Consider the following 6,000-nt stretch of genomic DNA (forward strand, 5'->3'; position numbering starts at 1 on the left):
CAGCGCCTATAATCTCATCCGCATCCGTGAAGGGGATGAGTGGAAGACGGCTTTCAGTACCACCACAGGGCACTATGAGTATCGCGTCCTGCCATACGGTCTGGCGTCAGCCCCATCGTTCTTCCAGGCATTCATCAACGAGGTATTTGAATAGATGCGTTGTCGCTTATATCGATGACATCTTGATCTATTCGCCATCCCCAGACCAACATGTGTGTGATGTACGGGCTGTCCTGGGCACACTCCTGCGCAATCGTTTGTATTGCAAGCTGGAGAAGTGTGAGTTCCACCTGTGGGAGGTGAACTTCCTGGGTTACGCCATCAGGCCAGGCGCTGTGCACATGCAAGCCGGTAAGGTGGAGGCGGTAGTCGGTTGGACGCAGCCACACGGCGCGAGCTCCAGAGGTTCCTGGGCTTCGCAAATTTCTATAGGCGGTTCCTCCGTGCGTATAGCCAAATCGCGAGACCGTTGACAGACCTGTTAAGAGGGGAAGCTAAGAAACTGCGCTGGACAGCAGAGGCGACAAGAGCATTCACAGACCTGAAACAAGCGTTCGTCGATGCCCCCGTACTGCACCAGCCTGACCCGAATAAGCCATTCATAGTTGAGGTAGACGCGTCGAACATCGGTGTAGGGGCTGTTCTGTCTCAACGCCACAAGCGGAACAGCTCGCCTAAACCCGTCGCGTTTTACTCCAAAAAGCTCACTGCAGGGGAGCGCAACTACGGCATGGGGGACCGCGAGTTGTTGTCTATGCGGCTTGCGTTCAACGAGTGGAGGCATTGGCTTGAGGGAGCGAAGCACCCCTTTATCGTGATCACGGATCACAAGAATCTCGAATACCTCAAGAGCACTAAGCGCATGAACGCAAGGCAGGCTAGATGGTCACTGTTCTTTTCAAGATTCCGATTTCAGGTGACATACAGACCTGGCGACAAGAACCTGCGGGCAGATGCCTTGTCTCGTTCCTTCCTAGGAGTTGCGGAGTCCACCAGCGAGGAACCTGTACTGTCCCCGGACTGCTTCGTGGGATCCGTGGAATGGGATATCGACAGGGCAATCGCGGCGGCTAATCCCCATCCTAGCTGCCCTCCTCATTGAAGGTATGTGGCTCCTGTCCAGCAGTCAGCTCTCATCAGCTGGGCGCACACCTCCGTGGGGACTGGTCATCCCGGATCCACTAGAACGGCACAACTGCTCGGAGCTAAATACTGGTGGCTGGGATTGCACCGCGATGTGCTCGCACACATAGCCTCCTGCGCGGTATGTGCTCGCAGCAAGGTGCCACGCACACACCACCTGCAGGCAAACTCCACCCGCTGCCTATTCCGGAGCAACCGTGGACGCATATCGCACTGGATTTCGTCACGGACCTGCCTCCGTCCGAAGGTAACACCGTCGTCTTGGTCGTCATCGACCGATTCTCAAAAATGGTGCGGTTTCTCCCTCTGCCCGGTCTGCCCACCGCCTGGGAGACAGCGGATCTCCTGTTCCAACACATATTCAGACAATTCGGATTGCCTGAGGATATAGTGTCGGACAGGGGGCCGCAGTTCACCTCGCGGGTGTGGCGAGAATTCCTCTCAAAACTAAACATCACGGTGAGTCTTACCTCGGGATATCACCCACAGGCCAACGGACAAGTGGAGCGCGCTAACCAGGAGCTGGGGAGGTTCCTGAGAGCGTACTGCAGCGAACACAAGGACGTATGGTGCGCGCTCCTACCATGGGCGAAATACGCGCAGAATTCCCTCACGCAGGCCAGTACAGGTAAAACGCCTTTCGAATGCGTTCTTGGTCGCCAGCCTCCCTTATATCCCTGGAACGCCTCTGCCTCAGACCAACCAGCAGTAGAGGAGTGGTGTAAGAGGAGTGAGAGCGTATGGGAGGACACACACAGGCGCCTGAGTGAGGCAGTTGAACGCTTCAAGCGCAAAGCGGACCGCAGGAGAAGCGAAGCACCCCCCTATCGTGTCGGAGACAAGGTGTGGGTGTCTACCGAGGACGGGCGCTTGGGCAGGAGAGGCAAGCTAGGAGATCGCTATGCAGGTCCCTACGTCATAGTTAGACGCCTCAACCCCGTGACCTTCAAGATCAGCTTGCTGGTGGACTGTCGTTTGTCCAGGGTGTTTCACGTCTCTGCCCTGAGTCCGGGTCGCCACCAAAGGGCGCGTGCATCCACACACACACCCACACTGCGCACTCCCCCTAGCACTAAGCCACTCCCTAGATCTCAATCACCGCACTACTGACACCTGTGCCTTATTATGTGTTCTGCCTTTGTAAGCCCACAGGTCGCGTTGTCCAGTGCTGCACATTCATCTGAGAGAGCGACGCATCACTGGACTCGCTATCAGTTCGTTGTGTGTTAAGAAGCATTCTAAGCTGGTGCTCATATTTCTACTAGAGCCCTTTATTGATTGTTTTGGTTGTCAGAGATGGATAATAAAGAACACAACGTGCAACCTCCGCCTCCGGCTGCCTCTATTCCCGCGTTACACCTAGCCACTCAAACACACTCCGGCACACTCTGACAGTACTCTCTGAACAGGTGAACTTAATGTGACATTCTCTAAACTTTTGAAAGCACATATCCAATTGTTCATTGTTTCAGTACTTTTTTTGCACATTTGCACATGATTTGCACATGATTATTACTTATTAGAATAACATGATCTTCAGATTAACTTCTTGAGCTTGAGATTAAACCAACGTGTAATGTGCTTTCAATTCTAAAACATTGCTTAAAAATGTAGATTACAGCCCTAATGTGGCATCTTGTTTTGAAAGCCTGCTCAGTGTTCTCCTAAACCAAAGTGAGTGTAGTGGCCCTTCTGTACCACTAGAGGGCACAACCGTTTACCATGTGTACTGTCCTCTATTCACATAAGGGATGATGTGACTTGACAGTCAGATAAACACCTTTCTTCAACCACGACTCTGAAGACACTTGTCTATTTGTTCACAGGTTTAATGATTTGAAGCAAACCTTTAATTAACATGATTGTCTGCTTAGCTACACATTTATCATAAACAACACCTCCATCGCACGCGTTCTCTCTAATTACAGAGACCAGTATATGTACCGTATAGTTCGCATTCTAAGAGATGACGTTTAACAGTCATTTATCAATTTAGCTGACACTGTGAACAATACTAATAAACATAAAAATATTAACATGTACTGAAGGAGATTTATGAATAAACATAAAATATATATTGATACATACAGAGGATGCCACCAACGAGTAGGATGAAAACAGATCTGAAGCGATGAACTGGAGATGGCTAACTTCTCTACCGTGTGCTAAAGCAAACATGTGCTGTAGTGATGTGTCGGTCGCGAACGAACCGGTTCAAAGAGCCGGCTCTTTTAAGTGAACGACGAGAGCTGGTTCCTATGGTGTGATTTTTGTTTCAATAGTTCCACAAAAGCAAAAGTAAATCCAAGAGCAGAAAGTATATGTTATGAATGCAAAACAGAAAAAAATATATCAAAAGTATATTTTTTAAATTAATGGCCCGATTAACGTAATTTAAAAACCAGGACATTTCCACAGTTTTAAAAAATATCCCGGGACGCCCGGGACAGGACGTGAAATACGGACATGTCCCGGGAAATACGGACGTTTGGTCACCCTACCTATTTTTCATAAGAGTTTGTTTTACCGCAAAATATGAGAACTTCAAAACGGCGAATTTCGCCGCAAGGTGACAGATTTTCATGCCTGCATCCAGTTCACTAAAATTTTTAAAAGCTCGCGCTGGTGAAGTGTGCTAAATATTAACCGCCATGCTTAATCTAGTTATTATGTACATTTGCAATATCTACAGACCATTTACCAATTAACTAAAACCTTTGTATAAACTTTAATGGTAAAACTCAGTTTACATGCTACTGTGAAACAGAACCACCGCGTTCCGCCATGTTTGAAAAAGCTAGGAAGCTGGTGGGGTGGGCGTGGCTTGGTCCCAGAGGCGGTCTCAGAGCTCTGTGTCAGTCCGGAATCAGTGACCAATGGAGATTGCAGAGGAACGCCTTCATCTAAGACCCGCCCACACGTGAAATGTGTTCCAAAAGTCAGAAGCAAAAAACGAAGCAGAAGCAAAGAGAGATTCCAGAAGCAAAAGACCTTACTGGGAAAATCCAAAAAAACAAAAACAATGGAACCAAAAACTTGTCAAAATGCAAACGAAAATAAGTTTCAAATAACCAATTATATTAAAAAAATATACTTTTGATATATTTTTTTCTGTTTTGCATTCATAACATACTTTCTGCTCTTGGATTTACTTTTGCTTTTGTGGAACTATTGAAACAAAAATCACTCCATAGGTTCCCCTCTAACTGTGCGTTCACACCGAAAGCGACGAGAGCGACACGATGACCGTGAGCGACACCCAGCGACGCGACGCGACCGTGAGCGACACCCAGCGACGCGACGCGACGCGATCGTGACGCGAACTTTATGCAAATGAGCAGTGGCGCGCGGCGGCGACTACCAATCAGAAAGTAGGTTTGCACCCTCCTCCGAAACCGCACCTCTGACTTTGGTTCCTACTGATTATTTGTTCCGATTGCAAAATGGAGGAGAGATTGATAGTGGCGGTCTCTGGATGTCCCGCACTTTACGATGTGTCCCTGTTATTGGTTATGATTTTTTAAATTCCTGTTTGATCTTCGAGTCTGGGATAAAAAGTTAAAAATGTACATAAACATTTTAGGTTTATATACTATATGTGTTTTATACACACACTGTTTTTTACACGCACTCCTTTATAATCGTGTGTCCTGTCATCAATAGATTAAAATAAATAAATACTGCGTCCTGCTTTAAAAACCGTGATTTGCATATCTGTCACGTGCTGCATGCCGGCGATGTTGGACATGCCCCCACGCGACGCGATGCTGGCGACTCGGCGACAGAGAGTCAAATTACGTTCGCCACCCCCTCAAATAAGGAGCCATTTGGGAGCCGAAAGAGCCGACTCTTTATGAGAAGCTGAGCCAAAAGATCCGGCTCCCTAAAAAGAGCCGAAATTCCCATCACTAATGTGCTGTGGTCAACTTCCTGTATGACCTCAGTTTTAACAGAAAATGGAAACATATTCTAAGACTCGCCACAAGATGGTGCTATTCACTAAGACAAAAACATTAACGGTTACATTGAACTTGTAACAGCACACCATGAGACAATGTTTATTCAACACTGTGTGCCTTTGCTGGGCTTTATAATATATTGTACATTAGAATATTTCTGCTGTTCTGTATTGAACAGTTAGTTTGCTCTCTAATGAAAAGTTATGAAGGTTATTTGCTCTGCAAAGAGCAACTATAAAGGTCACTGGCCTTTCATGCGCTGAGCAGGTGTGTTAGCAAAGGTTCCCAGACCCTGAGTACCTCAGTAAACCGGTGACAGAATATTATTACTGTACTTCTAAGACTTAAGTTGTGTCATTAACACATTTACAAATATAATTAGAAATACAACTGTAGTGTACATTTTCCTTGGTCGACTGTGTAGGGAAGAAAAACCAAACTTGATTACTGGACCAGACCAGAGGACCATCAGGAATGAGAAGATACCAAGAACGATGAACCTATAACTCAGACAGATGACCACTATGGTGAAGACCACTATGGTGATGACCACTATAATAATGATGACCACTATGGTGATGAAGACCATTATGATGATGAAGACCTCTATGGTGATGAAGACCACTATGGTAAAGACCACTATGGTGATGAAGACCTCTATGGTAAAGACCACTATGGTGATGAAGACCACTATGGTGATGAAGACCTCTATGGTGAAGACCACTATGGTGAAGACCACTATGGTGATGAAGACCACTATAGTGATGAAGACTATGGTGATGCTACATAAGGATTCTTTAGCTGGATCGCTGTGGGAAGTATGTGTCATAAATTATTTTATATGTTTCAGAAAATTGAACTCAGCAACATCAGAAGCAGTGTATACTGCTGTGTTGTC

Source organism: Brachyhypopomus gauderio, unplaced genomic scaffold, assembly GCF_052324685.1.
Source record: "Brachyhypopomus gauderio isolate BG-103 unplaced genomic scaffold, BGAUD_0.2 sc50, whole genome shotgun sequence".
Classification (NCBI taxonomy): domain Eukaryota; kingdom Metazoa; phylum Chordata; class Actinopteri; order Gymnotiformes; family Hypopomidae; genus Brachyhypopomus; species Brachyhypopomus gauderio.